The sequence below is a fragment of the Pimephales promelas genome, chromosome 4, assembly GCF_988280905.1.
Source record: "Pimephales promelas chromosome 4, fPimPro1.hap1.1, whole genome shotgun sequence".
Classification (NCBI taxonomy): domain Eukaryota; kingdom Metazoa; phylum Chordata; class Actinopteri; order Cypriniformes; family Leuciscidae; genus Pimephales; species Pimephales promelas.
This window is the reverse complement of record NC_142772.1, coordinates 38,463,814-38,491,600: the sequence shown is the minus strand read 5'-3', so window position 1 is coordinate 38,491,600 and position 27,787 is coordinate 38,463,814. Positions and strand designations below refer to the sequence as shown.

Genomic DNA, 27,787 nt, shown 5'->3' with positions numbered 1-27,787 from the left:
CTACTGCTGTCTGTACTGTCACTGCATGCAAAGGGCCCCACTAAAGCTTTTCTCTTATAGTTTCTGATCTCTCCTCTCCAATTTACCTTTCTCTTTCACTTTCTAACTCTCCATTGTTCTCTTTTTTTTCTCTCTCCCTCTCTTAACTGGCTGGTGTGTTTGCAGGTCTCTGCCCCGAGGCAGCTGTTCACATCAGATTATGGTAGAATAGTAGTGATAATCTGCTCAGATCTTTGGGGACAGGACACATCAGGACCAACTGGACCCATTAATAAGCTCTTCAGCTGATGGATGCATAACATAATGATTAAATGACATGCACAAGGACATATGCTAAAATTGTATCCTAACTACCAGGATGGTAGTGCCCTGTAGACATCAGCTCTTTTGCGCTGCCAATTTGATGCCTTTTGTGCTGCTTAACCACTAAACGTGTTTCAGTCTGCACGCATTACGAAAATGCTCTCATTTCCAACTTGAAAGTGCACTCTGTGGATTAGGCATAAAGAAAGAGGTTGTCACATAGAATTAGCCTTTAAAACAAACTAACAGTTCTTGTTCCACCTGACTTGCTGGTTTATTTATGCTGATGATTGACAGCTGTCATTTTGTATCAGTGATAGAGAGAGAGCAAGGGCTTTTGAAGATAGTGTCTGCAGGGTCGGTCCTCCCTATACGCAAAGATTATTTAAGCATATCACTATATAATGTAAAAATAATTTTATAACATGCAAATATAAATGCGATTCAACTTTAGAAAAGTCATGTGGAAATATCTTTTTTCTAGCACTTGTTCAATGTATAATAAATAAACACATTCCTCAGTCATGCAAGCTGTCCTGTGAGTCCTGTCCAGTACTTTAAAAACAATGCTCATTAGTCTAAAGTTAGTATATTTAGAGAATTTTTGATGTGTTTTTGTTTAATTAAGTTTTCTTGTGTAATCTATCATGCTTTAGTTTCGATAGTAATGATTTTAGCTGGGTTATAGCTTTTCTGACAGCCAGATGATGCTCTCACAACAAAGATTTGGATTAAGGTAGGTTTACACGACAACGGAAAACCCTTTCACACAGATCAGAGAAAACGATTAAAACGGCTTTATAACTCATGCCAGGCCAGTAGTCGGTGATGTCACTTTGTAAAGAAGAACGTCTTGGTTACATATGTAACCCACGTTCCCTGAGTGAGGGAATGGAGACGTCTCGTCGTAACGAACGATATGGGATCTCGCTCAGAGGACCGATCGACTTCGAGTGTAATTAAATGAACCAATTTCACATTGGCATACAATCATTGCATTCATCTGCTCTGCCTCGTAAATGAGCAGCTGGTGCATGATGCAATCAGTTTTTCGCGAGAAGTTGAACAGAGTTGGCGACCCAGGCCCCAGCGATGGCACAGCGCCCGTGACGACGGGACTAGACGTCTCCGTTCCCTCACTCAGGGAACGAGGGTTACATATCGTTCCCTATAACTCGTTCACTCTCGGCGTCTCGTCGTATTGAATGATATGGGATCCCTAACAAAAAAGCCACGGCGCTGCCTGCTTCCAGTGCCCTGGGCAAGCCTCCTAACCCTTGTTACCCTTATTACCCTTCTTGGCGATGAGACAGGGCTTACCCAGAGAGTGTCCATCACTACTGTTCCGAATAACCCCTTTATAGTGACAAATATTGGATAACAGATAATATTCGATCTTTTACAAAGGAGGGAATGCTGCGCAATCCACATCCTTAGAGGTCTAGTGGAAGATACCATATGGACTAGCCTTGTGAGGGCTGTGCAAAATGGGGTCCCTGAGTGGTTCACCATCCAGAGGATAACAACACTGGCAGAGACGGCAGGAAGAATTCTGTCACGGGAAAACACGGGCTTCAATAAGAGCTTGCCGTGGAACAAGCATGTGGAACCTGCTGAAGCATCCAGGCCTAGAGCTGGCTCTCGAAGATACATCATTCGTAGGCCTGGCACCAGATGCTCCGCAACGTCCGGATGCCATAGGGATGATTGGAGGACTCACAGGGTCTGCTAAGAAAACTCTCTGGAGAATTCTAGCGCACTTGTGGGCGCAGCAAGCCGACACTAACCCGGGGCCCCCTCGTAGCTCTGACCGTTTGAGGCAAGAAAACGGGATACGACCAGTTCCACATGAAGGCTATAAAACCTTGTGAACATGTTGGGTGTCACCCAGCTCACAGCTCTACAGATGTCTGTCTGCGAGGCGCCCTGTGCCAAAGCCCAGGAGAATGCAACACTTCTGGTCGAGTGAGCTCGCAGCCTGAGAGGACAGGGCACACCTTGTGCTTGGTAAGCCAAGGTGATGGCATCCACTATACAGTGAGCCATCCTCTGCTTGGAGACAGCCTTCCCCTTCTTCTTCCTTACACTCTTGATGGAGGCCAATGACAGCAGAAGCAAATTCTTCATTGTTAGAAGCTTTAAGTCAACTGACTGCAAGGGCTCAAATTGGACGAGCTGAAGTGCTCTTAGTATCAGCGTAAGGTCCCAAGAGGGTATGGAGGGAGGTCGAGGAGGATTTAACCTTCTCGCCCCCCTAAGGAACCTGACGACCAGGTCATGCTTCCCAACCAATTTACCCAGTATGGGGTCATGGTATGCAGATATTGCAGCAACATAAACTTTGAGGGTGGGGGTGGACAGCCTCTGCTCTAACCCTTGCTGCAGGAAGGAAAGCAGCGCTCTGATCGAACATCTCCGGGGGTCTTCTTGGTGAGAAGAACACTCGATGAACAGGTTGCACTTCAGCCCATAAGCTCGTCTCGTAGATGGTGCTCGGGCCGAAGTGATGGTGTTAAGGACCTCTTGGGGTAAGTCACCTAGAACCTCCGCGTCCCATCCAGGGGCCAGACATGGAGTTTCCAGAGGTCTGGGCGCGGGTGCCATAGGGTGCCCCGTCTCTGAGAAAGCAGGTCCTTCCTCAGAGGAATCGGCCAAGGAGGGGCTGTCTCGAGGAGCATTAGTTCTGGGAACCAGGTCCTCCTGGGCCAGTATGGCACTACTAGCAGGGCCTGCACCTCGTCCTCCCTGACCTTGCACAATGTCTGTGCGAGAAGATTCACTGGGGGAAACGCAAATTTGCGCAGGCTCCAGGCCAGCTGCGTGCCAGAGTGTCTATGCCGAGAGTTGCCTCGGTCAGGGAATAGAACCACTGGCAGTGGGCGGTCTCTGGGGCGGTCTCTGCAACTCTCTGGAATAACTTGGACCTAGTAGGTGCCGCGTTGCCACGCCCACCTCAGAACTCGGCCATGAATCCAGTGCTGAAGCGGTATAATATGGAGAAGAGCATAAATACATCCAGAGGATAACAACACTGGCAGAGACGGCAGGAAGAATTCTGTCACGGGAAAACACGGGCTTCAATAAGAGCTTGCTGAACGAACGATAGGGAACTACGTGCCTATAGACTGAACGCGTAATACGCATTCGCATGATGTCACCGTTTTCAAAAATTCACGTTTTCATAGTTTATATGGAGACAGTTATGGTTTCATTTTCAAAAGTTTCAAATGAAATGCTGAATTCTGAAAATGCAGAATATTAAGTCGATCGAACAGAACAAACTTTGCAAGGATGACTTTAGCAGAACGGCCAGTGTGAAAGAGAACCCATGGTGATGCATCCATGTTTGTCATCTGTTCACCACCCAATTATAAGCAGAGAATACTACTGTATGTTTGTAAACTTAAATCCATATCTGCAATTTTGCTCATAAGAACGACAAACAATATGCGTTACTCTACACTGCACAAAACTCAAACATTTGAACAGTCAATAGCAAGTACTTTAACAAATAATAAACCACATTTACAGGCTCTGATTCAGAAGCGCCAGATTGCCGTAGCAAAGTTGTAATTTCCCCATTTTTTTCTTAAATAGCCTTTGTGGACAGCTGGTTTTGTACTCTCCCATGTTCAGGAAACTATCCTCCATCAAATGTGCTGCACACACAAACATTTGGGTTGTACTGTTCTGGAACAGTGTTACATAAATCTTATCCACTGATTCCTAATTGCGTCCACTTTCGGGCTTTTTGCTTTCGCATAGAAACACACAGCGTCTCACCACATGACGGTGACCACTACTATGGACTGAAGCCACACCTACTTTCTTTGCGTATGCTTGTGGGCCGCATTATGCAAATATTTCCACCTAGTGACGTAGGTATGTGAGGGAGAAATCAATCTAGCCGTTATAGATAGGTCTGGATCTGGAGCTTTGTAACTTTGCAGATCTTATACATGCACAAACATGACCCTGTTAAGGACGTTTTCCTGGGAAACAAGAAAAAAAATGTATGTGTTGACAGTTCATCAGCCTAAACCTCAACAGTAAGACAATATTGAGTGTACATGTCACTGTATATCTGCAGTATAAGCACTGAAACATTACTATTCATGAGAACTACATACAGAATATAATGCACCACATACAACCACAAACACACACGTTTGCTGGTCACTCACAGTGTATTAGCGATTCAAGCTTTCAGACATTACAGTATATGACAACTACAGACAGAGCCGCACACACATACACATACTGTAACATTTTGCTGAGCTTCATAATATATCCTGACACTTCCCAACAGCAAACCTCTTATCATCTAAAGGTCAATGTGAATCTTCCTACAGTTGTTTAGATTTGGAGTGTTGCTGCGATATCTTCCGACCTGCTTTTTTATTCTTGCCAAAGGGTCCGTCAGAATCATCACAGGCGCATTCTTCCCGGGGTTTTTTTTTCTTTCTTTTTTTCGCTGCGTTGTCATGGTGATATGATTATTGCCTACCAACAGGAGAGGAAAAGGATGTCGTGTTCTCTCTCTCTGTACAGTTTGAGCTGTGGGAGAGTCTCCAATTATATCTCGCTGTCGAAATGGTCAGGTGGCTCAAAGTGGAATGCATTTAATTATTTTCATGATTTACTGCATTATATCAAGGATGTCTCAATTTGTAATTCTCTCACTCTCCATTCAGATGGAAAGGATCCAGTCAGTCTTTTGGGTAGAGTGTGCCGCATACAGGAAGAGTGACACATGTACAATGCAACGACCCTGCCTGCTGTCTCCCTTCTTGCTCTCTCTCAAATTCAGTCACCTTTCCCCAACCCCTCATTTGTTATCCTGCTTTTCATTTTTTATTGCCCCCTTTTTACCTCAGCTCCTCCTGTCTTTGGCCCCAGTTGCCCCCAGCAACAGCAGCAGTGGGGTGAATTAGGGGGCTCGACCCCTCCCTTCACACTCGGGTGTGCGTCGCACAGTTATACTGTGAACGCCCCACACACACACACAGAGTTGAGGTATATAGAGGCTCATTCATCAAGGTGTCAGTGGTGTTTCTGTGGTAAATTAGCCATGTCTCCTCTCTACTCTGGATTCCCTCTTATAAACCAGCCTTCAGGGAAACCATCCCTCTCTGCCTCAACCTCTCTCGTTCATTCTCTCCCTCGGACGGGGGGTGTGGGAGGGGGGGTCGCTGAGAGAAAGGGGGACTGAGATTATTGGGTTTGTACTTGGTTTTCCTCACTTGATCGGACACATTGATGCTGTGTTGTGGCTTTCTGTTCTTGGAGTCGTTCAGCCAGACCTCAGTACAAAAGCCACAACCTGCTTCAAATTTCAGAGCTGTTTACAAGCTGTTTACATCCTTAACCCTCTAATTAAATTCACTTGAGTACAGCCTCATAAGGAGAAAGAGTAGCATCACATCAGTTGTGTTGTTTTCTTTCTAACAAAATCCTCTTAAACTTTAACACGTAATGTGCCTCACATTATTTGTGCCATGGACATTGTAAGCACTCAAAAAAAAAAAAAAATCCAAAACAATGCCCTGGTAACCATCCATAACACCCCAAAAAATACAAAAATATATATATTTAAAATACTTAAAATACAAATAAAAAATACTATGCACTCAAATGCATGACCTGAGTTCAAGACAGCTCATCTGTTTCTGAAGAAAAACCCTGAGTTTGCAAGTATGAATTGATTCTACAAGAAACTCTTAAGACATTTGTAAGTTAATGAGACCTGTGAGTGTGTGTTTAAGCAGCTTTAATTCCCAGTGGGAAAATCCATCAGCCAAGGGAGAAAGCCAACAGCAGCAAACACAGCCAGACCTCTGTGAAACTCTTGAAAGAGACATGAATGACAATGAAATGTCCTTTAGTGCAGACGGCACATTATGGTAAAGTTGTGAATGAAATTCTTTGATTTTCTACAATGGTTTTCAGTTCATCAGCTTTGTTTATTTTAAATTAAATATGTTCAATTAAAATATTGAACATATAAGGGGAGTGAGGTAAGATCGCCACTTAAGGCACCACTTAAGTTGTTGAGTAATAAGAGGATGCCAGACTAAACAAAAAATAAAAATTTTAGGCAGGAGGTGTGAAAATACTGAGAAATTGTTATAGTGTATTGGTTTTATGTCAAAAAAAATGTACTCATTTACAAGGCAAAGTATCTAGCTTAAAACTAAACTCTTGTACAAATGCCTCATTAGTCACCAAAACCTAGACTTTGACTTTGCAATGTGTTTAATTATCATCCCTTAAGAATGAATTTTATTATCAATTACAAAAAAACTAAGAAAAGCAGCTGAGTTCTTCTAATCTAAGAACTTTTACTTTTAAACCTATGAGAAGATAAATTCAGAAATCTTTCAGCGAACCTTGTTTCTCACAGTCTGAGAGCCCTTTAGGTGCTTGTTTGTAAATTTCAAGTGGGTTTGCATGTGTCTTCGCTGAAGAGAGACTTGAGTCTGGCCACTCTGCCATAAAGGTCAGATCACTGGAGTATTGCAGTGATTTTTGTCCTTCTGTAAAATATTCATGCACTTAAATGATCATGGAGCTCAACCAGAGTGACCATCAGCTTCTTGGTCACCACTCAAACCAAGGCCCTTCTTCACCGATTGCTCAGCCTGGCCAGGAGGCCAGCTCTTGGAAGAGTCCTGGTTGTTCCAAACTTCTTCCATTAAGGATTATGGAGGCTACATGCTTTTGTAAACCTTCAATATAGCAGAATTTTTTTTGTAGTCTTCCTCAGATTGATGTCTTGATACAATCTTGCCTCTGATCTCTACAGGCAGTTCCTTTGACCTTGGCTTGGCTTTTGCTCTGATATGCATTATTGAGAGGTGTGTGGCTTTCTAAATCATACCCATTCAATTAAATTTGCCACAGGTTAACACCACTTGAAGTTTAGTAACATCTAAAAGCAAAATTGAAATGCTCCTGAGCTAGATTTCCAGTGTCCCAGAAAAGGGTTTAAATACTTATGCAATGTAATTATAAAATTTTATCAAAAAAAAAATAATATATATATTGCTTTTATATAGTTGCATGGAGTGTAGATCAATGTGAAAAAAGTAGTTTAAAATAAGGCAGCAACACAAAATGTAAAAAAAAAGGTGTGTGTGTGTGTGCATGTGTGAGAGAGAAAGAGAGAGTGTGTGAGTTTTGCATTAAAATGAATGGAATAAGAGAAAGAGTAATCAGTTTCGATTGTATTCAAGTATTATTTCCCTTACTAAAAGACCACTTATAAATGCACCACTTTCCGCAAATTTGTGGTAAACAACTTTTAGGGACTGTTCACCCAAAATGAAAATTGTGTCATTTACTTACTCTTATGTTGTTCCCAACCTGTTTGACCTACTTTCTTCTTAGGAACATAAAAGAATTTTGACAAATGTGTTTTTTTTTTCTTTGTCCATACAATGGAAGATAATGGTATCCAAAACTGTTTACCAATTATTTACAAAATATCTTTTATATTCCACAGCAGAAAGAATAAAGAAAATTTTCCATTTTGTGCGTGAACGGTCTTATAATTTGGCGAGTTTTTCTTTCTTGCTTTCTTGCTATCAGTAATGATGAGCAAGTACAATGCCTAAAGCTCAGTGCCCCTCCCTCACCCCTAGATAAATTGTACTGTTTGGGTGGATGAAAAAAGTGACTTTTACCAGAGTCAGAAGGACAAAACATGCCACAGGTGGGTGCATGGCAATAACTCAACAGTTGCTGATTACAATTTCTTCACATTCTTCTCAGTTTGAGCTTCGGAGGCGTTCAATTGTTTATGCAGCCAGCCGTGATGAAGATCCCCTGCCAGGCTTAAAATTACAAATTTACTGTCACTCACAAGTTTTAAATTCAATTCAGTCCTCACAGACAATTTTTCACGTGTATTTACAAAATATACATAATAGACGAAAAAGGCATAAAGTTCTTAATGCAAATACAACCTACAGTACAAAAACACCAAGTAATCAGCTATTTTTGTTCAATGTACAGATAGATGTACAGACATATGGGCAGATAGATGGGTAGATAAGATAGATCCCTTGTCCTCTTTTGTTGTTTCATGATCTCAGAAATGGCTGGCTGTTCTTTTGTTTCAGTATCATATCTGCACTCGCTGCACTTTGCTATTTAAACGTTTTGGACCATGTGGATGGACAGCACATTTTATTTACGAGGAGCATTTATAGTGGCAAGCTATAAGAAGATGGACTTTTAATGTCTGCGCAATGGGTTCAAATGGCGAAGATTTTGTTTATATTCAGCGCATGTGACAGCAGGAAAATGGAAAAACTAAGCATCAGTGAGTAAGGCTATTTTCACCCCCACTGAAAGAACATGCAGATTTCATTCTGTGTGTGTGTGTGTGTGAGAGAGAGAGAGGGAGAGATTTTAGTAACCCTGTATATGCATGTGGGTGTATATTAGGCTGTATATTTCTGTTTGTGGGGTTTTATTCATGTCCATCCATGCATCTGAATGTCATTTTGTGTGTGTGTGTGCACTATTTTCCGCAGCATGCAGGGTGTACAGCTCTCCCAGAGGACAGATCTTAGAGGGAGCAAGCAAGTAAGAACCAGGCTTAGTGGAGATCCAGGGGAGAGAGGGGGATTTCTGACAACTCAAGCCCAGTGGGGAGTGAGGGAGCTGGGCTAAAAGAGCAGAAAGAGGGAGGGTGGGAGTCTGGATCTCAGCTTTACTGATGTACAAACCAGCAGTGCAGAGATGGATGTGAGAAAGGTAAGAAAGAGAAATAAAAAGGGGCGATGCGACAGAAGCGAGGGAGTGAGGAATAGACTATCACTTTCTTGATGCTGCTTTTTTAAAGGCTTTCTCTCACACATAGCTGTCTGCTCTAACAGCATATTCAAAAACCCAAACCTTAACCCGATCCTAAAAGAAACATTTTGCATCTTAAGAATAAAAAAAACAAAAAAACATGGTTTATTTTATTTATCGTTATTCCAAATGATGAGCTAAATAGCTAGTTAACCTTTTACTCCAGGGGTCTCTAGGGATCGCTGTTTGACAAAAACGGGATTCCTGCATGGTGTCCCTTTAACTATAAAAACCTACAGTACCTCACTCACAGTTTTTCTAATATTGTGGGGACTTTTAAATGGCTTTTATTGTTTTTATGAGTAATGATACAGTATTTTCTTTCCCATGACTCTCAAAGAAACCTTTCTGCATCTTTCGCTTTATTAGTTAGCAAGTGTTTTTCTGACTGGGACCGTTGACTGTTACCCCAAAAATGGTTGTGATGAAGGCATGACAGAGAGGGAAATGAAGAACATGTGAAGAACATGTTTAAACACTCATTAGCTTCTATTGAGTCAGTGTTGCATCACACAATCAAACTTTTCTGCCACTAGCTGGGTGGGTGTGTGTGTGTGTGTGTGTGTGTGTGTCTGTGAGAGAGAGCAAATATCCACACACACACACAGGGGGTGGAGAAATTGGCTAATATAAAAGGCCAGTTGTTTTGCATTTATTATTGATCTAACTTAAAGAAATGTAGAAACAACAAGCAAGTATTAAATGTCAGGGAGATTGAAAAAAAATGCTCTTTAGATTGAATGCTGAATCTCTTGCAAAACTCTTTTACTACTTTCTTTGAAGGTCTAGTGTGCAAGTCCAATATGTTAAGACTATAAGCAAAACTAAACAACTTAATACTGCGTTTAGTGTCATTAAGATAATTGGGGTTTGCAATTAAAATGGTCTACCTGGAAAGCAAACAGTCAAGAGTTCACTGCCTCAATGCAAATTAAACATTGGGTTTAACTGTAGAAAAATTGTGTGTGTGTGTGTGTGTCTATGTGTGATTTTACATTTAAGTCTAATTTTCCTTTTTAATCCATTCAGTGAGAAATTAGATCCATTCCTTACACTGAACAAATGAAGTCAGCGCAATTCTCAGACATATTTGATGATGCTTGCCGAACTCACAATGAACTCCATTTGATGATGTTTATGACTGAAAGTACTGACTCACAGCTACAAACACAGACCATTTTTTCCCACTTTTTTTAGCAGCACTAATGAGCAAAAGAGACATTGCTGGTTTAAAAAAAAACCTCGGTTTTGGTTTTCTTTCTTTTTTTATGTAATGTGTCATTGTGCATGAGCTAAAATATTGCAGAGGATGTAGTTTGAATAACTTTTTATTTATACAAGATGTGACCAATGTGTTCAAATAAAACTGGATCATGTTTGGGAAGTAGGGTATCTAAAATACAGACACAAAATTTTAAACATATACGTTCAGGCTGAACCTGTGCAACGCTCTGCTAATTGATGACTGCTAGGTTTTGTAGCGAATGTCCTGATGTATCAGGGCTGTGATTTCAAATCAATCTGAGGGTATAAAAATGATTGACAGGCAAGAGTCTCTTTTAAGTAAATCAGTTAGCTCAGCGGCCGTTGTGGCAACACCCCCCAAGCAGCTATTTTTTATCTAGACAATAGGAATGCAGGTTCAGATCTAATTCAATGGGGGAAAACAGAAATCTCTACAAGTGTTTGTCAAGATTACTTTTCAATAACATCTCAAGGCAACAATCATAAATCAAACATTTTGCTGCTTTAGTTCAAATCAAACTATAAAAAAAACGGTATGCATATGCTGGAATCAAAGGCATTGCATTTCTTCAATTCATTTTGCCACGAGTGGTCTGTCTTATCATCGTATCACTGTCTTGTGAAACCCATAGGGCTCTGGCATTCTGGTCAAGTCACATGAGAGTTCAGCTCTAGGCTTTGTTGTGACCCCTGCTGCAGTTTACTGTTAAATCACATTTAACGTTATCAGACAACAGACATAATCGAACTAACAGGCACTCAATGCGATTTCATCCATCGACAGAGTACCAAATTCATCAGACTGCCACCAACCAAACAAACATAGAAAAAAAGCAAAATCTATTATATTACATTCAGCCTCACCTACAAATTCTCCTTCAGACAAATCCTCCTAAATGAGAGTCTGGGTGAGGAATCACTGGCGGAACAGAAAACCTTTGACTAGAACATCTCATTTATTTATTAATAATTTATTACTTTTATTTGGCATTGATGTATTAAATTGATCAAAAGAGGCAGTAAATGTTTTGTAATGTTACAAAAGATTTCTATTTGAAATAAATTATGTTCTTTTGAACTTTCTATTAATCAAAGAATTCTGGGAGGGAAATGTTTCACGGCTTCCACAAAAATATAAACTGTTTTCAACATTGATAATAATAATAATAGTAACACTTTACAATAAGGTTCATTAGTTACCAGTAGTTAATGTAGTTAAGGTTAACAGTAGTTGAGGTCTGATCACTGGGCTGAGAGTTTGGCGGCAGGCTCGGTGATTGTCACACGGAGTGTGCCGCTCTGCCACGACCACCTCGGGACTCGGCCGTGAAGCCAGTGCCGAAGCAGTCTTCATATGGAGGAAGCCGTGGCTGCATCTGCCAAATGCCCCAGGAGCCTCTGAAAAGTTTCAGTGGGACCCTTTCTCAATTCTGTATAGCACCGACCAGACTAGATCCTCCTGAGAGACGTGTTGGACCGAGTCCACCTCCATACCGGAAGAAGAGATCCTCAGCCCGTAGGGTTGAGTTTACTCTTTTGCCTGTTGACCTGAAGATCCAACTGGCTGTGGAGCACTCAAAGGGTAAGACTTTGTACTGACTTCGAACCCTTGGTAACACTGGTATGGCCTGCGTTACAGTAGGATAGAGATCTGCAGAGAGGAACCGGCTTGCCCACAGGCTTTGTAAGCCTTGTCTGTAAGGACGAAGAAGAACTTACAGGCCTTAAAGGGGAGACGAGGATCCCCCCCTTCCACAAGGTAGTAGTCACTGGATGCAGTTGTATCGCGACATACCGCTCCACTGAAGGGACAGCCGGATAGCCATAACCCTTCGTCGCTCCCCCATCAAGGGTAGTGAGCCGGAAGAAACCTAGGCGGTTTCTGGCAGAGAAAGGTACCGTCCATGCCCTCTTAAGCTCCTCATGCACTTCAGGAAAGAATGGTACTACCAATCCTCAGAACACCCAACCCACACAGCACTTTAACCCCCTTCTGGGAAGTTGGCCCAGAAGAAACAATAGAGCGGGGCATGGGAATGGGGACTCCACCTTCGCGAACTAAAGCCGCGTTTCCACCACAATTACCAGGAACTATTTGTCCCAGGAACTTTTTACATAGGAACTTTTTTTTGCCCCAGACCGTTTGCTTACTGCGTTTACACCACAGACTAAAGTAACGGTCCAGGGCGGGAATATTATGTAGTGATGTTGAACTGCGTTTGACTGCTCCTCCCAGTCTGCGCGTTTCTTTTGAGTTTTGAGTGCGTTTTGAGTTTTGTATGGAGGAGATTCAAGTTGTGCTACTTTTGTGTGTGATTGGTTTACTAACGAGGTAATTAACAAAACGGCAGAAAAGAGACGAGCACCAAAAGCGTATTCAGAAAGCTCGTAATGCTATAAAAGTAGACGTTTGTTATCAGCGGACATTGGCCGTGAGATGGATGGGACTAATGCCCGCCATCGGGCAGAAAGAACAAGTAGTAAGAACCAATAAGCATGTTCAGCACACAAGTCCCACCCCGAAAGTTCCCGAACTCTGAAAAAGTACGACCTCGCCAGCAGGGACTTTAAATTCTGGGGGGGGAATTTTACCCGGAACTTCATTTAGACCCTGGTTCCTGCGGTGTTAACACACCAAGTATTACCCCAAAGTTCCTAGTTCCCGGGGGAAAGTTCCTGGGGTGGAAACGCGGCTTAAGGCGAGTCTCGATCTCAACGCCGAGATGGTCATATTCCTGCAGTAGTCGCTTCTTTAGATTTTTATATAATAACATTTAAATGCACTTTCAGAAATCTTATGAATTTAGGAGAATTTTGTAATAACATTATAGTTTTTACTGGTTTGTGATCAAATAAATGGATGATCATAAGATGATCATGTCTTTGAAAAATAAATAACTGACCATAAATTTTTGAAGGGCAGTGCATAAAGTTAATTTAATTCCATCTAAGTGTTAATTTAATTATAATGGTTGCACTTTATTTTACAGTATTTGCACTTATGTGTACTTACAGTGTTACCTAAGAAAATACTGGGTAATATAAACTACAGGGGTTACGGTTAGGTTTAGGTTCAGGGTTAGTAACTAGTTATTATGATGATTGCAATAACTGGGTAATAAGTACATAGTATGTACAGTACAAAGGGAACAGGACTGTAAAATAAAGTGCTACCATTATAATTTTCAGAGGTTTATTGGTATTTTTTATTGTGTTTTTGTTGGTGTTGATAGTCTTTGCATTAGCTGCATTAGCACAAAATATCTTCGTTGTGCTTTCCATTGTACTTAAATTTGGTAAGATCAGTGGATGGTTCAGGGTTAGACTCTGGGGTTTGATAATGAATTGTTTGGGCGGTTGTATGATTACAACTCCTGCTGGTCTCAGTGTTCTCCTACAGAGAAACACTTTGTAAATCTTTAGTACTGAGTTTTAAAAGATCCGACCGCAGCAGGGAGCCTTCTAAGGGTTAACAAAAGAAAGTCGGAGCCAGAGAGAGAGACTCTTTCGGTTTGATCTCTTGCCCCGTAGAGACATGTGGAATTGTGGGATAGCAACAGCCTCTTTCCCACATTTGTGTCTCCATGGTAACGCCCATGGGGAGGTGGAAGGGTGGAGGTGAGCTAATCTCTAAGTCGATACAGAAGAATGTTCAACTCTAACTAAACTCTGAGAGTGGGGAAAGTTAATCAATTCTCTCTTCCAGCTCAATGAGTTGTGCTTGTACGTGCATGTGTGTATTTTGTGTATGTTGTGTTAAAACTAAGGAGATGACATCATGGAACCTGCTAAATACTTAATCTACCATGAAGCTTTATATAGAAAAATTTAATATATATTCAAAAGGGAGTTATTTAATTACTAAATTATTTCATTACCAAGTTATTTAATTACTACTTCCGAGACTTTTACTTTTTCTTTACTATACTTCAAAGCATAATATCTTAATTTTTACTCTATTATTAACATATTGTTCCTTGTTATTTCAGACTAAAGAAATCAAGACTTGGTCAGAGATATAATTGCGATATTGGATTAAAGACTAAATCATGCTTTTGAGATGATTGTTTTTGATGAACCCATTGAATCCCTGAACAGATTGCACTGTTCCAATTCATTCCCAAATTGGACTTATAAGACTACAGTGTGCAGCGGACTTGGCTGAAGCCAAGTAACTTTTGCCGAATTTTAGTATTGTTTATTGTGATTGAAAATCATATTTAAGTTATAAATTTGTGCAAGGTGCTTTTGAATGAAAAGGCTGATGTAAAAAGACAAGCAGCCAATCCCTTTAATAGCGTATAGGACACGTTTTGTTAATAAAAAGAAACATTTGCTTATTTGCAGGTCATGCATATTTAATGTCTTCGTCCACTAATCTTTTTGTCTTTATTGAGAGCTGGCTATTTGATAACTTGTACTTTTATTGAGGACTTACTTTTACTGGTGTAATATTTCATTAGAATATCTATACTATCTTTAACTCTGGTATTTGGTCCAGCAATCCTCTTTCACATAAGGTTGATTTAATTGCATGTTTTCCACAGTTCTACTCAGTTATTTGACTCCACTCTTACCTCTAGGCTATACTCAGATTACTCAGATTAAAGAACTGTCGCAACATCTTTCAATTCTAGGGGCAACAGTATGAAAGTAGTAGCAACAGAGAGAGGGAGAGAGAGAGAGAGAGAGAGAGAGAGGGATGAGGTGTGTGCCACAAGAAAAGAGTGGTAGCACTTTTACACTCCTGAGAGAAATAGCTAAGGGATTTCTTTTTTTAATTTTATTTGCTTTTATAGTGCAGGCCAGTTTAGGGAGGAAAGTGGGGAATGAAATTGAGACATGATGCTGGCCAGATCTGAACCTGCATCCCCTTAAGCACCACTGGTCTTTAAGCATTCTCTAACCTCATTCTTTCCTACTTTTCTCCAGTTTTCAGTGTATTCCATGTCACATTAAAGTGCAGCTTTTATGCTTTTTCAGATTTACATTTTTACCTTTACCTTTCATGCAATGTAGCTGTTTGTGAATGTTAAATCTGCTGTTTAAAAAATGTGCTATATAAATAAAGTGCTTTCTTGCTTGCAAGTTGCTAAAAGATCTGCAAAGTTTGAAATATCAAAGTGCTCGATATGGTATTGTCCTGCAAAAGAAAGAATCGATTCTGAACTGCCGTGCCGAAACAAGTCGTCAATAATTCTAGTCTCACTTGCGTAAACGTAACAATGTAACACATTAGCATAATGACTGTTTATGGTCCAGTTTGACCCGCCCCAAAACACTGATTGATTCGTGTTGTGTACATGTCGAGAAGACGTTGTTTTCTGCGCTGCAAAAGCAAATTCTCTCTCTATACACTTACAAAGGAAGAGGATGTGAAGAGTCAATGATTAAAATTACCACAGCGATACAACAGCAGTAAAACCTTTTGTTGTGTTTCCGTCATTTTACTGACGAATGGTTCTCAAATCTCGGCCAACATGAGATTGGCAAAATGCTTATCAATTAAAGATGGGATAGTGCCCACTTTACTTGGACTAACAACCTCCTCTGAATCACAACCTGTATGATAAATTATTGATGTACATATTTTCTACTGAGTGCAGCTGTAGGTCTCCGGCTAACTCACGTTATTAACATCTTACTGAAATAGTTCTGCTAATCAGCTGTGGGCCCACTATCACGTAAAATGTTGTCAGTTAATGCAGACTGTCTGTATTTTTTATTACTTTGAGTAATGATTAAGGATGGAGCAAGATTTTGGTTTACAAACTATACAGTTATGACACTCACGATAGTGCTCGCTATGATACAGTTTCCACATGCGCACTACAAAAAATGTACACACTAAATTAAATTAATAATATACACATTGGTTGATGAACAAACACTTGTTAATGCTTAAGTAGAGGAATTAGTTACAACCATGTATGATAAACTGAGTAAAACCGATCACTGAGAAATGTCCTGCTTTGCGATGGAGGTTTAGGTTGAATAACATCCAATGTTTTATCATTGGACTCGCGCTCAACTTCATATGGTAAAGTCGACGCCATCGTTATTGTTCTAACAGAGTGTACAATCGCTAGGGATTGAGGAACCCTCCAGAGCTGCAATTTGGATTTGGTAATGGCCGACACACACTGTAAGCAGTAGACCAATCACATTGCAGGCTCGTGGAATGGAGGGATTTAGGGAGACTGGATCTTTGAAAGATTCACTTCAAAAGATGTGCTCAATGTATATTATGAGAAAAGGAAAGTGTTTTGACTTTTTTATGTATGTAAACCTATTGTAGGAGAGGAACCTTAAAAATGGCATAATAGGGGAACTTTACCATGTCAACGAAACCCATGATTGAAAGAACTTGTCATTGACATCTATACCTGAGGTCTGAAAAGAATGTAAACAAAAACCAAATTCACATCCAGAAGGTAAATGAATGCAAGCAAAGAATGCAGGAAAGCTTAGGCAGTGTGAATGAACAATATCTCACAACAGTTGCTGCAACCAATTCTTTGAGTGAAAAAGGCCTGCATCATCTATTGTGTTATAGTGTTCATTGTATCTCCCGCTATGGTGAATGCTGGGAGTGAGTCGGTGTGACATTCATAAGGACATATTTTCAGCATTCAAACTGATGATGATGACAATAATCTAATGCATTTGATTCTAGAATGAATGAAGAAAACCAAGGTCAACATCTCAGATGTTCTGCCATTTATTTAGAATGAAGCTATATCATGAAGCCTTTTGGGGAAAAGATTGTGTCAGAATCAGCTGCTCTGAATCATGTTCTCTGAAAATAGACAGGCGTACAAACTTTGACCCTCCCTAATAAACCCGTAAAGGTTTCTTTTTGTGTTGCTCATAGGGGAGATCTCAAATGTAGTGTATGTCAGCTCTGAAACTGCAGCGCTTTGAACGTGTGGATATAGAATACAAACAGCCTGTATTGCTTTCCACATACACAGCCAATCAGAAATGAGTGACATTTAAATTCCCTGAGCATAAGGCAACAGAAAATACTGAGAGAGGAAAAGACCACAGCAGGAGCAGGCAAGTAACCCGACATGACTCTTAGAGCTGGGACTGTGTGTGTGTGTGTGTGTGTGCAGGGACTCGTGTCAGCAGAGGGACTGGCTGATGGAACGTCAGAGGCTGCAGATGAAGGGATGAGAAATGACGATGAGCCGAGCTTGGCTGTGTGGCACTGGTCAAAAGCGTGTGAGGGAGATGTGAGCTCTGTAGATCAGATTAATCTTTACTCAGATGAGACGAAAGGGAAACGCATCAAGGCTAGGTATTTTTTTCCTGATAAGTTTGTTGCTGCTGTCTATTGGGCACAAAGATTGAGGGGCTACAAATTCAGTTCAGACTTTGTGCGGCACCTTTTGTGCAAACAGTGCAGTATGATGTGCTGGTAAATGCGTAATAAATAACAACACGAGTAAATCCTTTACGTATTAAAAGAAACAAAACTTTGGCATGAATCATTAGTTTCCAATCTAGTTTACTTCAGTTACTGGTGCTTGTCTAGCAGTTTTGTCGTTTTAGTCTTTTGATGAAAACGTCCTTTATATTTCAATATATTAATATTTTGTTTTCCATTTTTGTTGACTGTTTAAGGTATTTTTTCTTGTCATATATTTTTGTCAACAGAAGCTTTGTAATAAAAATTAAAAATATATTTCATTAATATTTAATTATCTTAATTATACATCTTTTTTTGGTCTTTTTCAGCAAGTTTGTTGGATGACTGTTGTTGATGTAGCGGAATGAACAATAACAGATATAACGGATGTGGTATCAAGCCTTTGAGAGGTGGTTTATTTTAAATAAGTCAACATCAATGTGAAAAATGGGGGCAAAAGTGTGTCCAACGGGTTTGTGATGCAGAAAATGTTGTGTTGTCATCACAGGCTGGTTGGTGTGGGTAGGATTCAGGCCTCAGGATACAGAGTTCAATATTTCTAAAAGAGACTAGTTTTTTCTGAGTGCACGCTGCCAGAAGTACCTTTACTGTGCCCCTCCTCTCACACCTGCTGTAGTCAGGAGACCGACTACAAGGCGGAGACCAAAAGGATGGGGCGGCACTGACATAAGGCTAGGCGGTAATTCGGTGATGCTGGATAAGAGTGGTGAGACCAGCACATCATCATGCTTTGAGGACTAGCATCCATTACTCTGGCATCGCAAGGCATGTTCTTGCACTGTTTTTTATTTATTGGGGGGGGGGGGGGTTAATTGTATTTATATTAAAAAAAATGTCCTCTTCTAAAATTCAAATTCACTCTCTGTGCTATATGCATATCTTTTAACGTTGCTGTGTCTTTCTCTTATTTCAGCATTTTTAGCCAAGAGCACTGTTGTATCAAGTTTAAAAAGTTAAACTTTTAAAAATGCATCTTAGACACCGACTTTTTTGCATTAATTTTACTGCACTATGTTTTTGAGCGCAAGAAGGCATCCTCTGTGAACAACCCCTCAGAGAGCCTGATGTCTTCTGCAGGCTGTTCCATATTTGGGGACTGAGCATCCTCGTAAATGCAAGGTTTGACTGTTAGAACACGTTTAGAAGACCACAGAGACCTGTTTGTAATAAACTTCACTAGCTTATTAGATATGGGCTGAGCTGCAAACACTTTAAGATATCTTAACACCAGTAAACCAAAACCAATTTAAGATTTACTAATCAAAGATGCGTAATGCGATAAAGCTGAAACATTTGGGGACCTTTTTTCACGAGGGCCAGCATGAGGACTGTCTGAAACAAAGAAGAGACGTAATGTATTCTGTTTTAGGACCGAAATGCTGAGGGGAGGAAGAGCTAAATAAATGCTTGATGGGATTTACTGGAAATTTCACGCTTTGCGACGTCCACCGCTTCTGCCACTGCTTCCTGTTCATCCCTTTTGTTCACTTGGAGATTTTTTAATGCTAAAGAGAGGAGGGAGAGAGGTTTCAGAACTTCCTCTTTTTCACTCGTACCTTCGTTCCCTCTCTTCTAATTGCAATGCATACACATTAAGCAATCCATATTTTCAGACCTACTCACTCTCTCTCTTTTTATCTCTTTCTCACCTAATTGCATGCGCACATTAACATATATTTCCATTCGGGCTAAAAGCAGTGGCTTTGTCTGTCACCGAATATCAAGAGAATGCTCCTGCATGTTTATGAGTGATGGAAACGTGGGACATCTATGAACAGAAAATGACATTTTGTTCACATTGGAAACAGAATGTAAATGGAGAACTGATGTTACAAAGTGTGTGTGTGTGTGTGTGAGAGAGAGAGTTTTGGCATTATTTATTGACATGGAACAAAAGCAGCCTTAAGAAATCCAGCATATTCTCTGCCATCTCACGATCAGGGATTAGCCAAGTCTGCATGGGCAAGCATACACACACACTCTATCTTTGTCACACACTCCGAAAAATGCAATCACTTAAACTCCAAGTTAGGCAAATACCTCATATGCATGCAAACACACGTTAAATTAATTAACTGAAGTAATTAGTCATCCCCATTTAAGGTATGACATTACTGAGAGCGAGAGAGAGAGAGAGAGAGAGCCATCGACTGTGGAAACAGAATTCAACTCACAGACACTTGGTCGCCATGGGAACCACTGATGCGCTCGACAGGGGGTCACACATGATCAGGTCAGCCCAGAGCCCCCTTATCGACTTGTGCTGTTTACAGATTTCACTTTGTTTCTCCGTCTCACATCCGTGCGACAGGGGGGCGCAATGTTTTTCGTAGGAAAGAAATGGCATTGTCCTCTAAAAGCTGACAAGCCTTTGATTTTTCTGACTCCCATTCTTTGTGGTCTCTCCTGATGAAATGTCCTGTGGTGTGATGTGGCGCTCTGATCTAGGACAAGCTGTTGAGCCTAAACATTATCTGAGAAAGCACATGGCTGCTCTTAGACCGGTGGACATGGGTAGCCAGTGAACGCACTGCTGCATGTGGGAGGAAAACTCTCAGTTTCCATTATTAAGGCTGAGGTATTGAATATGCAAACAGACTAGAAAAGAACACACTCACACAGTACTGAAAGTTTTGCTGAGAAGGAAGAAAAGAAGAAAAAGAAAACCATGAGAATGGGCCCCACCCAAGTCTGTAGTAGAAATGCTATAGTGGCGTTTATGAAAACAGTTTTATTTTTGCCGGTCTAGCACTCTCAAATTAGGTTGTTTAGTTGATTCTATGCTTTTGTGTTGCTGAATTGTTTTTGTTTTAAAGGGTTTTCCTTTTTCTTTAGTGTGTTATGTATCTATTTGTGCATGTATAAGATCTGCGAAGTTACAAAGCTCAAAGTCTTTATTCTATTTAAAAGAGAAGGCAGATCCAGACCTAGCTAAAACGCCTAGATCGATTTCTCCTTCACATACCTACGTCACTAGGTGGAAATATTTGCATAATGCCGCCCACATGCATACGCAAAAGAACGGTTCTCACCGTCATGTCGTGCGATGCTGTGTGTTTCTATGCGAAAGCATAGAAGTACCTTGGCCTCCCGAAAGCAATTAGGAATCAGTGGTTAAGATTTATTTAACACTGTTTCAGAACAGTACAACCCAAATGTGTGTGTGTGCAGCACATTTGATGGAGGATAGTTTCCTGAACATGGGAGAGTACAAGACCGGCTGTCCACAAAGGCTATTTAAAGAAATTGGGAAAATTGCAACTTTGCTAGTGCAATCTGGCACTTCTGAATCAGAGCCTGTAAGAATGGTGAGTATTTGCAATTGACTGAAATGTTGAGTTTTGTGCAGTAACGCATATTGTTTGTCGTTCTTATGAGCGAAAGTACAGAGATAGATTTAAGTTTACAAACATAGTATCTTCTGTTTCTCCGCTTATAATTGACCTATGGCTAAGCCACGCCCTCAAACGCGATGAGCCAATCACAGTGCGCAGCTAACCCAATACACTCAGACATTCTCTGCTTCCACGTCCATTGAAATGCATTACAGTTAGTCAGTTTTTATTCTTTTTTCTTGTCATTTTAAGTTTAAAATGGTCAAACGGTGTGTATGGGGTACATGCAACTCCGACAAGAGTTTCCGAGAGGCTGGGCGACGGTGTGTATTTTTACCCTTTCCCAAGCCACATCTCAACCGAGATAAGTGTCTGCTCTGGATTAAGTTAAGTTATGCGGTAGACCACAACACCAACTAAACGTGGATAAATGAAACAAGGATGTCTACATCTGTTCTAAGTTAAGTCAACAACGTATTTGAACGTTATCTTTAAAATCTCAAACGTAACGTTAGGCTAACTTTAGCCTACCATTAGTTAGCTTCCAGCTGCGTTGTACATCATGTCACTTAGCTTCATTAAGGTATCTGTTAATAACCGAGATAACAAATGTTAACAATGATTCATGTAACGTTAAATACTGTAGCACCAAATGGTTAGGGCAACGATATGCGGTTTATCACGTTTACACTGTGACCTGTACATTTTTGCTTGGAGCTGAAGCTTTTCATCGACCTTCTCAACAACAAAAATATTAATATAACCCTCCAATACATAGTTAAGGCCCTTTAGGTGACTTTGACGTGATATATAATCTTTCTGTCTCCAAAAATCACCAATTGCCTCCTGTGAAATGTCTCCTACTCTGACAGCTGCCATAGCGCCAGTCCCTGAATGTCGACTGTTTTCCGAGTAACTGGAGGGGGCGTGGCTTAGCCATAGGTCAATTGGGTGGTGAACAGATGATGACAAACATAGATGCACGACGTGTTCTGTTTCACACTGGCTGTTCTGCTGAAGTCGCAAAGTTTGTTCCGATCGATCGGCTCGTTCACCTGCATTTTCAGAATCCAACTCTGACGACATTATTAACTGCTTTTATAATTGCTTTGAAAGCTGAAGTTTGTGATTATGGTAAGGGGCATTACATTTCTGACACACGCTTGAGGTTTTCGGCCAATCACAACGTACTGGGTCGACTGGCCAATCAATCAATCAATCAGCATATACCTTGCACAAGAATCAGTTTTTAGGTGTGTTATACATTTATGTATGGTATAGGTTGTGTGATTAACCAATATATCCATATTTTCAACATGGAAGTAAGCTATTTCCTGTGCAAAACTTCCTATACTAAGTTAAATTTCCTATACTTAGTTCACTTTTTCAAGTATACTTTAGAAAAAGTGAAAAAAAGTGCAGTAAATGGTAAAACTGTTTGTGCAACAAACCAGTGTTTATGATTACGATAATAAATTAAAATATGAAAACAAAAATATCTGACAACAGAAGCAATGCACATTCAAGATACAATGGTTCCACCCGATTTAACACTAAAAATAAGAATAATACAAAATAACATAATAAATATTACAGTGGTACAATATAATTTCGTAAATTTCAATACTTGATCCCGATGTCAATGTTTATTATACAGCACAGTTCGTCAGAAGTGTGGAAAATATTGACAAAGGATTAATTTGTCAGCACAAGGCCACTGAAGAGATGTTTTCATTTAATGAGATGTTTATTATTAATCCACACAAATGTCAGTCTTGAAAATGCCCTTTCTTTCTCTGCAGATCGTGTATTTAACTGCAGCAGCGCGAGCACAAGCGCTCAGCGTGAGCTCAGGGACTCTGCGTCTGACAGCCGCAGCCCGTTTTTCTTCCAAAGGGTTATAGAGAACAAGCTCTGAACTTTAATAAGACTAAATGAGCTTCCAAAAGCAGAGATAAAGTGCATTTTATCCCTGCCGTGTAGAAATCGGATGGTCTAAATGCATTTATCACTGTGTGTAAGACACAGAATACAATGATGGAGGACTGTGGAATAGCGTAGATACTACAGTAGGCCTATGATCTTGCCTAGGTTAATTATTCAAAATTAGGTATAGCCTATAGTTACAAAGTCTTAAAGACTTTTCTTCTGTTTATTTGAAAGATCCAACCAATCAAGTGTTTCACTACACTCTAAAAAATGCTGGGTTATTTTAACCCAATTTTGGGTCAAATATGGACAAACCCGAAATGTTGGGTTAAAAATGTAATGTAAAAATTTAACCCAACGGCTGGGTTAGTCCATATTTGACCCAAAGTTGGGTTAAAACAACCCAGCATTTTTTAGAGTGTATGGTGGCCAGAAGAGGACATGTTCAGTTCACCTAGTTTTGTTGTGGCCACAACATATTAAATCGTGGGAATGTGATCAAGGCCACAAGATATCAATTTGTTGGAAAGTTATACTAAAAACATATACTATTTACTTTTTTGCCACTAGAGGTAGCTTGATGACTCCATGATTTTGTGGAATCATGGGAGTTGTTGTCTTCACCTCTACAGCCAGTGGAGAATACCATAGACTCGGGCAGAAATCATATTCATGGATAACCGGTAATTTATTAAAGATTTATTAACATTACAAACGCTGTTGGAGCGGAACGAGGGCGCTGGAGCAACTGCTAATCGCCTTAGATAAGCTTACGCCACTTCCACTTCTTCCGCTCACGAGTGTGTGGGGTAACGCAGCGCTGTTTTATCATATTGGATACAATTTAGTGTGTTAAAAGTTACTCTGTGCTTTCGCTCAGCATCTACTATATGTCTACTAAAATGTTGATATTGAGTCTTATTCCAGAGTAAATACATATGTCCAGACTTTTGGTTTGCGGCATAATTTGACAGCAAGAGACGATCTGACATACAAATCAATTCTCTTTTTTATGCTAATTATAGGCAAGTTAATCTGAACTGATTTATACCACTTGCCATTTTTGTGTGCAGTATGCAACAGGCAGTCTGAACAGACTGTGAAAGATCTGTAGGCGTGCCATCTGAGGCTAGTGTAAACCCAACGCTCATGTTATATGTTGTTTAAATTCGTGCCCCTTATTTTGTCTTGAGAGGCTTGTCTTGCATTTTATCCGTAGGGCTGCTTATTTATTGATCATCCATCCATGCAGTAACAGACAAGCCTGCAAATAATATCAAACAATGACTCTAAAGTAATGGTGGACAGAAGTGATTCACAGCAATGATTCCCAGCATATATTTGTGAATCAGTGAATCAAAGAAAATGATTCATTAAAACAGTAATTTAAAGCAGCCTTAACAATGAGGTAAGCTGCATCCATGGCAACGAACTCCAAAATCTCTGTTCGGCCCTTTCGTTCTACTCGGAGAGATGCGGTGTCCCTGTGGCACCCCCGTGTCTCATTTGTACAGCTGGATAAACAAATTACTCCAAGCCAATTAGCACAAGCTGTTAACACTAGTGTTTCAAGGTCCTTTCGTATTAAGTGTACCACACAGTTAAAACATACTTTTTAATAAATGCTATAAATGCAATATTAATGGCTGAAATATATTTTTATATTACTGTATAATGATTATTTGGGAAAAAGCAAGATGGGGCGCAAAATTCTGAATAACTCTAGTGCTGAAAGCATGAATGCAATGATTCTCCTGATGTAGTGTTTGGGGCAAAGATTTAATTACAACTAAGAATATAACTGAATGTAATGTAACATGATAATGATCTTTTTAAGAAAAAACACTTTTCCTGGAAAATACCCACCCTTTAAATACATGATAATCCTTTAAATAATTCACCCAAAAATAAGAATCTAACAATAACTTCAGCTGCTCTCTGCCATAGCTTATATTTATATAATGTATACAATTCAATCATTTATTCATTCATTTCATAAAGCTATCATTTTTTATTCAACAGCTATTAGTCCATTCTTCGATGTCCTTTAGAAATCATTCTAAAATACTGATCTGATGATTAAGAAACATTTCTTATTATTGCTGAAAACCGTTGTGAGGCTCCTATTTATGCAACCATGTATCGTCTGCTGATATTTACTGGCCAATTTTTGATCAATTTAAAATCACTGGCATATATCAGCTATAGCATAGAATATAGCAGAGAAGACCCGCCCTCTCCAATTTTTTTTAAAAATCCACATGTGCAGCACTCTATTTGCTCCCGATAGGGAACGCCTATTACGCCTTACACAATTATGTTGCAAATTATAAACTACCTCAAAAACATTCATGCAAGACAAAATGTCAAATGCCCTTCTGTGTTTTATTTACTTATTATACTAATCGACATGATATGCAATGGAGAAGTAGCTTGCTGCATTTACTATGGTTAACATTGGAATTATCAAAAATGAACACATTTTTAGAACATTCCAGCGTGATACCATTTACCATTTGGTCATAAGGCTACTTTAGACAAATTGAGATGTTTACCGTGTCGCGGTGCATGACTTGTGCCAGGGCTAGTATCGCTAATCAAGCCATTTTCAAAAGGAATAGCCGAAACCGTAACTCATCACACATAATACACCTAAAAGCGAAAACTACATAGGGACGAGCACATATGACGGCCTTACGTAAACACATCACCAGAATGACTGACACTTAGGTGAACCAATAGTATAGGCTACCCACCCGGAAAAAATCAAGAGTTAAAAAGAAAATAAAGAGTTGCATAATGTCTGTTGCATAATCCAACATTTTTTTCTGGGTAAAATACTTGCTGAAACAAAATTAAATCGGTACAAAATACAGCAGTGCTCGACAATAAGCATTGGTGGGGCCAGCGTGAACGACGCTTTGGCTGGATCTTCACGAAAGTTTGCCCTTTGCACGCGTTTTTAAGGCTTGCAGATTTAAATATTAAAGTACAAAAAGACGTGAAAGAGAACCAAGGATTTGTGTATATTTAATTTACACAATGAAGAATATATTTTACATTTGATTACTTTATTTCTGTACATGAAAACTCTTTGACCAACCTGAAAAAGCATTTTTTACAGAACATTTTTCTTCTGTTGTATTTATGTTGGTCTATTGTTAAATGGGATCCCATCCATGTTCAATAGAAAATTATTTGATGCTGCAATAAACTAGCTATAGCATGCCATAATTAATGCATTTTTGAACTTTCATCATTTAAAACATGATCAAAACAAATCTATTTTAAAGACAAAAAGTTCAAATAAGAGAGAAAGTGGGAAATTTCAGTATGGGCCAATTGTTATTTGTTAAAATTTGTATCGGCCAAAATTAAAATCTAATAATAAAATTTGGTGCATCCCTAATATAATGGCATTAGTGATGTCAAACCTGGTTTGTCTTGTTATTCATTTAAAAAAAATAGCATAATTTAAGAACATCTGAATTGTCGTTCAAGAACATCAATTATCATTATATTGATTTTCAAAGCTGTAATGTCTATAATAGTATAGCTCAAAGCCAAATGAACAGCAGTTGGTAAAAGAGAGACAGCACTGAACAGTATGGGGCCCTGAGACTATTACAAGAGGAATGTTTTGTGCTAAACAGTCTCTGTTAAACTTCGGAGCCCATTTAATTATGACAGTCTCAAATTCTTTTGAAAATAAAGATTTTGTGTTCAAACTCACAATTAGCCAACTTGTTCCCAGTGAAACAGTAGAGTGAATATTGCAGTGTTCTTCCTGAGCTGCATATGTTTTATATAGTGTTTGGTTGAGTGAGATAAGGCACGAAAACACATTAACACCTGCATTCAAGACACACACACTCACACGTACACAGAGATGGATGATGGGGGAGATTGGATTTCTGGGCCAGTGAGCAGGAAGCAGAATGCAAGCGTGTGACTGCAGTTCTGTCACAGCGGGTCATTTGGGTACTAATGACTGTGTGTGTGCGAGTGAGTGTGTGTGCCTTGCATAAACCATAGGTGTGATTGAGACACGCACACCTACCAGCAGCAATTTCAATTTGAAACCCCTCATTTTTATATACAGGAGTGAAGAGGCAGGCAGCGATAGAGAAAGTAGCAGGGAGAAATAAAGAGACTTTTGTTTAGTGCTGTTGAACCAAAGCTCTTACCTGATAGCACAGGTTGCTTGTCTTGTCATCTGCCTGCGCGCTTAAATAAGATGTCATCATTGCGGTACGGTAACGGTTTTCACCAGAACCAATGATGTGCTCAGAGTGTAACCCGAGTCAGATAACGGCCGGCATCTCATCTCTGCTCGTTCAGGTGTTTTTTCTTGCCTTTAAGACAACCGGGTTTTGTACTCACGTTGTCTGAGAGTGTGACAGAAAGTGTGAAGTCGCGTGTATTCAACAGAACGGAGAGTGTGATGTTGCGCGCCAAGCGGAGAGGAAGTACAACAGCGCCCCCATGTTGCATGAAGAGGTACTGCAGTCACTTCCATCCTGCTGCAACACACACCAGCAACTCACAGGAATGAGTAAGCTTTCTGACGTTATTATAAGCCTACTTTTTAGTTTGTATTTTTTTCTTGTTTAATTTTCTCTCCTTTTATCAGTTCACCACAGTTGAAAAAAATGCCTAAATTAGTCTAGAATTGTTT

The 27,787-nt window shown here is 39.9% G+C and overlaps 1 protein-coding gene across 1 annotated transcript in view; it reads right to left on the bottom strand.

Moving 5' to 3' along the window:
* Window positions 1-27,536, bottom strand: part of tenm1 (teneurin transmembrane protein 1) — a 278,449-nt gene extending 250,913 nt beyond the window's left edge. The window contains exon 1 of the mRNA XM_089130471.1: window positions 27,297-27,536. The gene's annotated coding sequence lies outside the window, so the exon portion shown is untranslated. The remainder of the gene's footprint in view (window positions 1-27,296) is intronic.
* Window positions 27,537-27,787: the final 251 nt, after the last annotated feature.